Consider the following 12,336-nt stretch of genomic DNA (forward strand, 5'->3'; position numbering starts at 1 on the left):
CCAAACATCACTGGACTTCCCTAAACACTAAAACACTACCATCAGCACGACTACCTACACTACCCACTCACTACTGCACTACCCTAAACCCTAAAACACGACCCCAGGACGACACCTTCACTACACAAACACCACTGCACTGCCTTAAACCCTAAAACACTACCCCCAGCACGACCCCATACACCACACAAACACCACTGTACTACCCTAAACCCTAAATCTACCTCCAGCATGACCCCCTACACTACAGAAACACCACTGCACTACCCTAAACCCTAAAACACTACTCCAAGCATGAACCCCTACACTACACAAACACTGCTGTACTACCCTAAACCCTAAAACACTACCCCAAGCACGACCCCCTTCACTACCCAAACACAACTGCACTACCCTACACCCAAAAGCACTACCTTCAGCACGACCCCCTACACTACACAAACACCACTGCACTACCCTAAACCCTAAAACACTACCTCAAGCACGACCCCTACACTACACAAACACTACTGCACTACCCAAATCCCTAAAACACTACCCCCGCACGACCCGCTACAATACACAAACACCACTGCACTACCCTAAACCCTAAAACATTACCCCCAGCACGACCCCTTCACTACACAAACACCACTGCACTGCCTTAAACCCTAAAACACTACCCCCAGCACAACCCCCTACACTACAGAAACACCACTGTACTACCCTAAACCCTAAATCTACCTCAGCATGACCCCCTACACTACACAAACACCACTGCACTACCCAAAGCCCTAAAACACTTCCCCCGCACAACCCGCTACAATACATAAACACCACTGCACTACCGTAAACTCTAAAACACTACCCCCTACAATACACAAACACCACTGCACAACCCTAAACCCAAAAACACTCCCCCAGCACGATCCCCTAAACTACACAAACACCACTGCACTACCCTAAACCCTACCCCAACACTACCCAAACACAACTACACTACCCTAAACCCTAAAACACTACCCCAGCATGACCCCCTACCCTGCCCAAAACAACTGCACTTCCCTAAACCCTAAAACACTACCCCCAGCACGACCCCCTCACAACACAAACACTTCTGCACTACCCAAAACCCTAAATCTACCCCCAGCATGAACCCTACACTACCCAAACACCACTGCACTACCCTAAACCCTAAAACACTACCTCAAGCACGACCCCTACACTACACAAACACTACTGCACTACCCAAACCCTAAAACACTACCCCGAGCACGACCCTCTACAATACACGAACACCACTGCACTACCCTAAACTCTTAAACACTACCCCCAGCATGACCCCCTACACTATCCAAACATCACTGCACTACCCTAAACACTAAAACACTACCCACAGCATGACCCCTACACTACACAAACACCACTGCACTACCCTAAACCCTAAAACACTACCCCCTATACTACACAAACACAACTGCACTACCCTAAACTCTTAAACACTACCCCAAGCATGACCCCTTACACTACCCAGACATTACTGCACTACCCTAAACACTAAAACACTTCCACCAGCATGACTCCCTACACTACCCAAGCACAACTGCACTTCCCTACATTCTAAAGCTACCCCCAGCACAACCCCCTACACTACACAAACACCACTGCACTACCCCAAACCCTAAAACACTACCCCTAGCACGACCCGCTACAATACACGAACACCACTGCACTACCCTAAACTCTTAAACACTACCCCTAGCATGACCCCTACACTATCCAAACATCACTGCACTACCCTAAACACTAAAACACTACCCACAGCATGACCCGCTACACTACACTATCACCACTGCACTTCCATAAACACTAAAGCACTACCCCCAGCACGACCCCCTCACAACACAAACACCACCACCCTACCCGAAACCCTAAATCTACCCCAGCATGACACCCTACACTACCCAAACACCACTGCACTACCCAAAACCCTAAAACACTACCCCCAGCATGAACCCCTACACTACCCAAACACCACTGCACTACCCTAAACCCTAAAACACTACCCCCAGCATCACCCCCTATACTACCCAAACACCACTGCACTACCCTAAACCCTTAAAAACTACCCCCAACAGGACCCCTACACTACCCAAACATCACAGCACTATCCTAAACACTAAACCACTGCCACTGGCAAGCCTCCCTACACCACCCAAAAACCACTGCACTACCCTAAACTCTAAATCTACCCTAAAACACGACCCTCTACACTACACAAACACCACTACACCAACCTAAACCCTAACACCACTACCCCCAGCATGACCCCCTAAACTACACAAACACCACTACACTACCCTAAACCCTCAAACACTACCCCCATCACGACCCCCTACATTACCCAAACATCACTGCACTTCCCTAAACACTAAAACACTACCATCAGCATGATCCCTACACTACCCATACACCACTGCACTACCCTAAACCCTAAAACACGACCCCAGGACGACACCTTCACCACACAAACACCACTGCACTGCCTTACACCCTAAAACACTACCCCCAGCACAACCCCCTACACTACACAAACACCACTGTACTACCCTAAACCTACCCCAAGCATGACCCCCTACACTACACAAACACCGCTGTACTACCCTAAACCCTAAAACACTATCCCAAGCACGACCCCCTTCACTACCCAAACACAACTGCCCTACCCTAAACCCAAAGACAATACCCCCAGCACGACCCCCTACACTACACAAACACCACTGCACTACCCAAACCCCTAAAACACTACCCCCCACATGACCCGCTACAATACACAAACAGCACTGCACTACCCTAAACCCTAAAACACTACCCCCTACAATACACAAACACAGCTGCACTACCCTAAACCCTAAAACACTACCCCCAGCACGACCCCTACACTACACAAACACCACTGCACTACCCTAATCCCTACCACAGCACCACCCCGAACACTACCCAAACACAACTGCACTACCCTAAACCCTAAAACACTACCCCACCATGACCTCCTACCCTACCCAAACACCACTGCACTTCCATAAACACTAAAACACTACCCCCAGCACGACCCCCTCACAACACAAACACCACCGCCCTACCCGAAACCCTAAATCTACCCCAGCATGACACCCTACACTACCGAAACAACACTGTACTACCCAAAACCCTAAAACACTACCCCCAGCATGAACCCCTACACTACCCAAACACCACTGAACTACCCTAAACCCTAAAACACTACCCCCAGCATCACCCCCTACACTACCCAAACACCACTGCACTACCCTAAGCCCTTAAACACTACCCCCAGCAGGACCCCTACACTACCCAAACATCACAGCACTATCCTAAACACTAAAACTCTGCCACCGGCAAGCCTCCCTACACCACCCAAAAACCACTGCACTACCCTAAACTCTAAATCTACCCTAAAACACGACCCTCTACACTACACAAACACCACTACACCAACCTAAACCCTAAAACCACTACCCCCAGCATGACCCCCTAAACTACACAAACACCACTGCACTACCCTAAACCCTAAAACACTACCCCCAGCATCACCCCCTACACTACCCAAACACCACTGCACTACCCTAAACCCTTAAACACTACCCCCAACAGGACCCCTACACTACCCAAACATCACAGCACTATCCTAAACACTAAAACAATGCCACCGGCATGCCTCCCTACACAACCCAAACACCACTGCACTACCTTAAACTCTAAATCTACCCTAAAACCCGACCCTCTACACTACACAAACACCACTACACCAACCTCAACCCTAAAACCACTACCCCCAGCATGACTCCCTAAACTACACAAACACCACTGCACTACCCTAAACCCTTAAACACTACCCCCATCATGACCCCCTACATTACCCAAACATCACTGCACTACCTTAAACTCTAAAACACTAACATCAGCATGATCCCTACACTACCCATACACCACTGCACTAGCCTAAACCCTAAAACACGACCCCAGGATGACACCTTCACTACACAAACACCACTGCACTGCCTTAAACCCTAAAACCCTACCCCCAGCACAACCCCCTACACTACACAAACACCACTGCACTACCCTAAACCCTAAAACATTACCCCAAGCACGACCCCTACGCTACACAAACACTACTGCACTACCCAAAACCCTAAAACACTACCCCCCGCACGACCCGCTACAATACACAAACAGCACTGCACAATCCTAAACCCTAAAACACTACCCCCTACAATACACAAACACCACTGCACTACCCTAAACCCTAAAATACTACCCCCAGCATGACCCCTACATTACCCAAACATAACTGCACTACCCAAAACACTAAAACACTGCCACCAGCACAACTCCCTACACCACCCAAAAACCCCTACACTACCCTAAACCCTAAATCTACCCGCAGCACAACCCCCTACACTACACAAACACCACTGCACTACCCTAAACCCTAAAACACTACCCCCAGCACGACCCCCTTCACTACACAAGCACCACTGCACTGTCTTAAACCCTAAAACACTGCCCCCAGCACGACCCCCTACACTACACAAACACCACTGTACTACCCTAAACCCTAAATCTACCCCAGCACGACCCCCTACACTACAGAAACACTACTGCACTACCCAAAACCCTAAAACACTACCCTCCGCATGACCCGCTACAATACACAAACACCACTGCACTACCCTAAACCCTAAAACACTACCCCCTACACTACACAAACACAACTGCACTACCCTAAACCCTAAAATACTACCCCCAGCCCGACCCCTACTCTACACAAACACCACTGCACTACCCTAAACCCTACCACAGCACCACCCCCAACACTACCCAAACACAACTGCACTACCCTAAACCCTCAAACACTACCCCAGCATGACCCCCTACCCTACCCAAACACCACTGCACTTCCAAAAACACTAAAACACTACCCCCAGCACGACCCCCTCACAACACAAACACCACTGCACTACCCGAAACCCTAAATCTACCCCAGCATGACACCCTACACTACCCAAACACCACTGCACTACCCAAAACCCTAAAACACTACCCCCAGCATGAACCCCTACACTACCCAAACACCACTACACTACCCTAAACCCTAAAACACTACCCCTAGCATCACCCCCTACACTACCCAAACACCACTGCACTACCCTAAACCCTTAAACACTACCCCCAGCAGGACTCCTACACTACCCAAACATCACAGCACTATCCTAAACACTAAAACACTGCCACCGGCAAGCCTCCCTACACCACCCAAAAACCACTGCACTACCCTAAACTCTAAATCTACCCTAAAACACGACCCTCTACACTACACAAACACCACTACACCAACCTAAACCCTAAAACCACTACCCCCAGCATGACCCCCTCCACTACACAAACACCACTGCACTACCCTAAACCCTTAAACACTACCACCATCACGACCCCCTACATTACCCAAACATCACTGGACTTCCCTAAACCCTAAAACCACTACCCCCAGCATGACCCCCTCCACTACACAAACACCACTGCACTACCCTAAACCCTTAAACACTACCACCATCACGACCCCCTACATTACCCAAACATCACTGGACTTCCCTAAACACTAAAACACTACCATCAGCACAACTCCCTACATTACCCACACACTACTGCACTACCCTAAACCCTAAAACACGTCCCCAGGACGACACCTTCACTACACAAACACCACTGCACTGCCTTAAACCCTAAAACACTACCCCCAGCACGACCCCATACACTACACAAACACCACTGTACTACCCTAAACCCTAAATCTACCCCCAGCATGACCCCCTACACTACACAAACACCGCTGTACTACCCTAAACCCTAAAACACTACCCCAAGCACGACCCCATATACTACACAAACACCACTGTACTACCCTAAACCATAAATCTACCCCAGCATGACCCCCTATACTACAGAAACACCACTGCACTACCCTAAACCCTAAAACACTACTCCAAGCATGAACCCGTACAGTACTCAAACACCGCTGTACTACCATAAACCCTAAAACACTACCCCAAGCATGACCCCCTTCACTACCCAAACACAACTGCACTACCCTAAACCCAAAAGCACTACCCCCAGCACAACCACGTACACTACACAAACACCACTGCACTACCCTAAACCCTAAAACACTACCTCAAGCACGACCCCTACACTACACAAACACTACTGCACTACCCAAAACCCTAAAACACTACCCCCGCACAACCCGCTACAATACACAAACACCACTGCACTACCCTAAACCCTTAAACACTACCCCCATCACGACCACCTACATTACCCAAATATCACTGCACTTCCCTAAACACTAAAACACTACCATCAGCACGACTCCCTACACTACCCATACACCACTGCACTACCCTAAACCCTAAAACACTACCCCCTACAATACACAAACACAGCTGCACTACCCTAAACCCTAAAACACTACCCCCAGCACGACCCCTACACTACACAAACACCACTGCACTACCCTAATACCTACCACAGCACCACCCCGAACACTACCCAAACACAAGTGCACTACCCTAAACCCTAAAACACTACCCCAGCATGACCTCCTACCCTACCCAAACACCACTGCACTTCCATAAACACTAAAACACTACCCCCAGCACGACCCCCTCACAACACAAACACCACCGCCCTACCCGAAACCCTAAATCTACCCCAGCATGACACCCTACACTACCCAAACACCACTGTACTACCCAAAACCCTAAAACACTACCCCCAGCATGAACCCCTACACTACCCAAACACCACTGAACTACCCTAAACCCTAAAACACTACCCCCAGCATCACCCCCTACACTACCCAAACACCACTGCACTACCCTAAACCCTTAAATACTCCCCCCAGCAGGACCCCTACACTACCCAAACATCACAGCACTATCCTAAACACTAAAACGCTGCCACCGGCAAGCCTCCCTACACCACCCAAAAACCACTGCACTACCCTAAACTCTAAATCTACCCTAAAACACCACCCTCTACACTACACAAACACCACTACACCAACCTAAACCCTAAAACCACTACCCCCAGCATGACCCCCTAAACTACACAAACACCACTGCACTACCCTAAACCCTTAAACACTACCCCCATCACGACCCCCTACATTACCCAAACATCACTGCACTTCCCTAAACACTAAAACAATACCATCAGCATGATCCCTACACTACCCATACACCACTGCACTACCCTAGACCCTAAAACACGACCCCAGGACAACACCTTCACTACACAAACACCAGTGCACTGCCTTAAACCCTACAACACTACCCCCAGCACGACCCCATACACTACACAAACACCACTGTACTACCCTAAACCCTAAATCTACTCCCAGCATGACCCCCTACACTACAGAAACACCACTGCACTACCCTAAACCCTAAAACAGTACTCCAAGCATGAACCCCTACACTACACAAACACCGCTGTACTACCCTAAATTCTAAAACACTACCCCAAGCACGACTCCCTTCACTACCCAAACACAACTGCTCTACCCTAAACCCAAAAGCACTACCCCCAGCACAACCCCCTACACTACACAAACAACACTGCACTACCCTAAACCCTAAAACACTACCCCAAGCACGACCCCTACACTACACAAACACTACTGCACTACCCAAAACCCTAAAACACTACCCCCGCACGACCCGCTACAATACACAAACACCACTGCACTACCGTAAACTCTAAAGCACTAACCCCTACAATACATAAACACCACTGCACTACCCTAAACCCAAAAACACTCCCCCAGCACGATCCCCTACACTACACAAACACCACTGCACTACCCTTAACCCTACCCCAGCACTACCCCAACACTACCCAAACACAACTACACTACCCTAAACCCTAAAACACTACCCCCAGCATGACCCCCTGCCCTGCCTAAAAACAACTGCACTTCCCTAAACCCTAAAACACTACCCTCAGCACAACCCCCTCACAACACAAACACTACTGCACTACCCCAAACCCTAAATCTACCCCCAGCATGAACCCTACACTACCCAAACACCACTGCACTACCCTAAATCCTAAAACACTACCGCAAGCACGACCCCTACACTACACAAACACTACTGCACTACCCAAACCCTAAAACACTACCCCGAGCACGACCCGCTACAATACACAAACACCACTGCACTACCCTAAACTCTTAAACACTACCCCCAGCATGACCCCCTACACTATCCAAACATCACTGCACTACCCTAAACACTAAAATACTACCCACAGCATGACCCCCTACACTACACAAACACCACTGCACTACCCTAAACCCTAAAACACTACCCACTATACTACACAAACACAACTGCACTACCCTAAACTCTTAAACATTACCCCCAGCATGACCCCTTACACTACCCAGACATCACTGCACTACCCTAAACACTAAAACACTACCACCAGCATGACTCCCTACACTACCCAAGCACCACTGCACTTCCCTACACTCTAAATCTACCCCCAGCACAACCCCCTACACTACACAAACACCACTGTACTACCCCAAACCCTAAAACACTACCCCTAGCACGACCCGCTACAATACAAGAACACCACTGCACTACCCTAAACTCTTAAACACTACCCACAGCATGACCCGCTACACTACACAAACACCACTGCACTACCCTAAACACTAACACACTACCCACAGCATGACCCGCTACACTACACAAACACCACTGCACTTCCATAAACACTAAAACACTACCCCCAGCACGACCCCCTCACAACACAAACACTACCGACCTACCCGAAACCCTAAATCGACCCCAGCATGACACCCTACACTACCCAAACACCACTGCACTACCCAAAACCCTAAAACACTACCCCCAGCATGAACCCCTACACTACCCAAACACCACTGCACTACCCTAAACCCTAAAACACTACCCCCAGCATCACCCCCTACACTACCCAAACACCACTGCACTACCCTAAACCCTTAAACACTACCCCCAACAGGACCCAAACACAACTGCTCTACCCTAAACCCTCAAACACTACCCCAGCATGACCCCCTACCCTACCCAAACACCACTGCACTTCCAAAAACCCTAAAACACTACCCCCAGCATGAACCCCTACACTACCCAAACACCACTGCACTACCCTAAACCCTAAAACACTACCCCCAGCATCACCCCCTACACTACCCAAACACCACTACACTACCCTAAACACTAAAACACTACCCCTAGCATCACCCCCTACACTACCCAAACACCACTGCACTACCCTAAACCCTAAAACACGACCCCCAGCAGGACCCGTACACTACCCAAACATCACAGCACTATCCTAAACACTAAAACACTGCCACCGGCAAGCCTCCCTACACCACCCAAAAACCACTGCACTACCCTAAACTCTAAATCTACCCTAAAACACGACCCGCTACACTACACAAACACCACTACACCAACCTAAACCCTAAAACCACTACCCCCAGCATGACCCCCTCCACTACACAAACACCACTGCACTACCCTAAACCCTTAAACACTACCACCATCACGACCCCCTACATTACCCAAACATCACTGGACTTCCCTAAACACTAAAACACTACCATCCGCACGACTCCCTATACTACCCACACACCACTGCACTACCCTAAACCCTAAAACACGACCCCAGGACGACACCTTCACTACACAAACACCACTGCACTGCCTTAAACCCTAAAACACTACCCCCAGCACGACACCCTACACTACACAAACACCACTGTACTACCCTAAACCCTAAATCTACCCCAGCACGACCCCCTACACTACACAAACACCACTGCACTACCCTAAACCCTAAAACACTACCCCCAGCATGACCCCCTACACTACACAAACACCACTGCACTACCCTAAACCCTTAAACACTACCCCATCACGACCACCTACATTACCCAAACATCACTGCACTTTCCTAAACACTAAAACACTACCATCAGCACGACTCCCTACACTACACAAACACCACTGCACTACCCTAAACCCTTAAACACTACCCCATCACGACCACCTACATTACCCAAACATCACTGCACTTTCCTAAACACTAAAACACTACCATCAGCACGACTCCCTACACTACAGAAACACTATTGCACTACCCAAAACCCTAAAACACTACCCTCCGCATGACCCGCTACAATATACAAACACCACTGCACTACCCTAAACCCTAAAACACTACCCCCTACACTACACAAACACAACTGCACTACCCTAAACCCTAAAATACTACCCCCAGCACGACCCCTATACTACACAAACACCACTGCACTACCCTAAACCCTACCACAGCACCACCCCCAACACTACCCAAACACAACTGCACTACCCTAAACCCTCAAACACTACCCCAGCATGACCCCCTACCCTACCCAAACACCACTGCACTTGCAAAAACACTAAAACACTACCCCCAGCACGACCCCCTCACAACACAAACACCACTGCACTACCCGAAACCCTAAATCTACCCCAGCATGACACCCTACACTACCCAAACACCACTGCACTACCCAAAACCCTAAAACACTACCCCCAGCATGAACCCCTACACTACCCAAACACCACTACACTACCCTAATCCCTCAAACACTACCCCTAGCATCACCCCCTACACTACCCAAACACCACTGCACTACCCTAAACCCTTAAACACTACCCCCAGCAGGACCCCTACACTACCCAAACATCACAGCACTATCCTAAACACTAAAACACTGCCACCGGCAAGCCTCCCTACACCACCCAAAAACCACTGCACTACCCTAAACTCTAAATCTACCCTAAAACACGACCCGCTACACTACACAAACACCACTACACCAACCTAAACCCTAAAACCACTACCCCCAGCATGACCCCCTCCACTACACAAACACCACTGCACTACCCTAAACCCTTAAACACTACCACCATCACGACCCCCTACATTACCCAAACATCACTGGACTTCTCTAAACACTAAAACACTACCATCAGCACGACTCCCTACACTACCCACACACCACTGCACTACCCTAAACCCTAAAACACGACCCCAGGACGACACCTTCACTACACAAACACCACTGCACTGCCTTAAACCCTAAAACACTACCCCCAGCACGACCCCATACACTACACAAACACCACTGTACTACCCTAAACCCAAAATCTACCCCAGCATGACCCCCTATACTACAGAAACACCACTGCACTACCCTAAACCCTAAAACACTACTCCAAGCATGAACCCGTACACTACACAAACACCGCTGTACTACCATAAACCCTAAAACACTACCCCAAGCATGACCCCCTTCACTACCCAAATACAACTGCACTACCCTAAACCCAAAAGCACTACCCCCAGCACGACCACGTACACTACACAAACACCACTGCACTACCCTAAACCCTAAAACACTACTCCAAGCATGAACCCGTACACTAGTGAAGGGGGTCATGCTTGGGGTAGTGTTTTAGGGTTTTCTGTCTAAAACACTACCTCAAGCACGACCCCTACACTACACAAACACTACTGCACTACTGTTAGACCTGGCACCATTGGCGTGGGTCACCCTTCCATTTTTTGTCTGTGCCTCAATGTGTTTTTGTGTTGGTGTTAGCTGCTCAGGGCACTGTGCCACTACCATCCAGTGCCACAGTGCAAGTGCTCCCTATGGTAAAATGTATCATGTGAATTGACTTCCACGTTTGGCATATTTGGTTTACTATCAGTCCCTAGTAGAGTGCACCAGGGGTGCTCAGGGCTTGTATATCCAAATGCTGCTAGTGGGCTTGCAGCACTGATTGTGCCACCCACCGAAGCAGCGGGGTAAAATGTGTCTCGGATCTGCCACTGCAGAACCTGTGCGCGGTCTGGTACCGTCGCGCTGACTGAGCAAGTGTCCCCACTTGCCAGTCCCTAAACCTTCCCTTAACTACATGTTAGTCACCCCTCTGGTAGGCCCAAGCGCAGGGTGCATTGTAGGCATAAGGTAGGACATGCCCTGATGTGTGTGGCATGTCTTAATAGTGAATTACAGCCATTTTCGTTTTTCACTATTGAAGGCTACCTGCTCTCCATAGGCCAGAATGGGCTGCTGGGATCGCTACACGCTGTGACCCCAGTGGACTCAGAGAGCATGGTAGAAAGTCATGTTTAGTATGCCTGAACTCGGGATAATAA

General features: G+C 49.3%; 1 long non-coding RNA gene across 1 annotated transcript in view; it reads left to right on the forward strand.

Moving 5' to 3' along the window:
* The window catches only part of LOC146870490 (uncharacterized), a 956,892-nt gene that overhangs the window by 666,178 nt on the left and 278,378 nt on the right, over positions 1-12,336 (forward strand). The gene's annotated exons all lie outside the window — the stretch shown is intronic.

Source organism: Triturus cristatus, chromosome 1_1 (assembly GCF_964204655.1).
Source record: "Triturus cristatus chromosome 1_1, aTriCri1.1, whole genome shotgun sequence".
NCBI classification, from domain to species: domain Eukaryota; kingdom Metazoa; phylum Chordata; class Amphibia; order Caudata; family Salamandridae; genus Triturus; species Triturus cristatus.